General features: G+C 30.2%; 1 protein-coding gene across 1 annotated transcript in view; it reads left to right on the top strand.

The window, feature by feature from the left end:
- LOC103582299 (putative ankyrin repeat domain-containing protein 19) overlaps positions 1-543 on the top strand; it is a 2,278-nt gene that overhangs the window by 733 nt on the left and 1,002 nt on the right. The window lies entirely within an intron of this gene.

Here is a 543-nt window from a genome sequence, read left to right as displayed (position 1 = left end):
AGAAGGTCACCATATAATTAGTGGGATAGAGTGAAAAATATTAATACAAGTCATCAGTTAGGTACAAAATCAACTATTTGGACTGGGCAGCGTGAAGAATACTATATAGTGGGATTCATATTCCCTTGTAATATTGACTGATGTTTGTTATTGTAATATGACTTTGTGGTCTTATGATCTTATATTAGCTAAAGGGTTTCATATTAGTTTTATTATCTTCATAAAGTTTGGACTTTAACTTTTCAATTAACCTGACTCACTATTGAACTTCTTAACCATTTTATAGTATTTCCTGAAGACTGATCCTTATACTCTTTCCCTTTAAAATGGTGATTAAACATAAGTAAGAGTTGAAAATAATTTGCCCTTTTGCATGACTCTTTTAAATTGCTTTCTTTGAAGAATACTGATGTTAGATTATCCTTAAGCCACTATTAATTGCTGTTACCAGATATTGTGGGTTCATCGGGGTTTTTTTTTTTTTTCTAGTGTATTTTGATGTTTTTATTTTTAATTAGTATGGCAGAGGGAAGAAAGATAGCT

This window comes from Galeopterus variegatus, unplaced genomic scaffold (genome assembly GCF_000696425.1).
Source record: "Galeopterus variegatus unplaced genomic scaffold, G_variegatus-3.0.2 Scaffold15598, whole genome shotgun sequence".
NCBI classification, from domain to species: Eukaryota; Metazoa; Chordata; class Mammalia; order Dermoptera; family Cynocephalidae; genus Galeopterus; species Galeopterus variegatus.
This window is presented reverse-complemented; position numbering and strand designations above follow the sequence as displayed.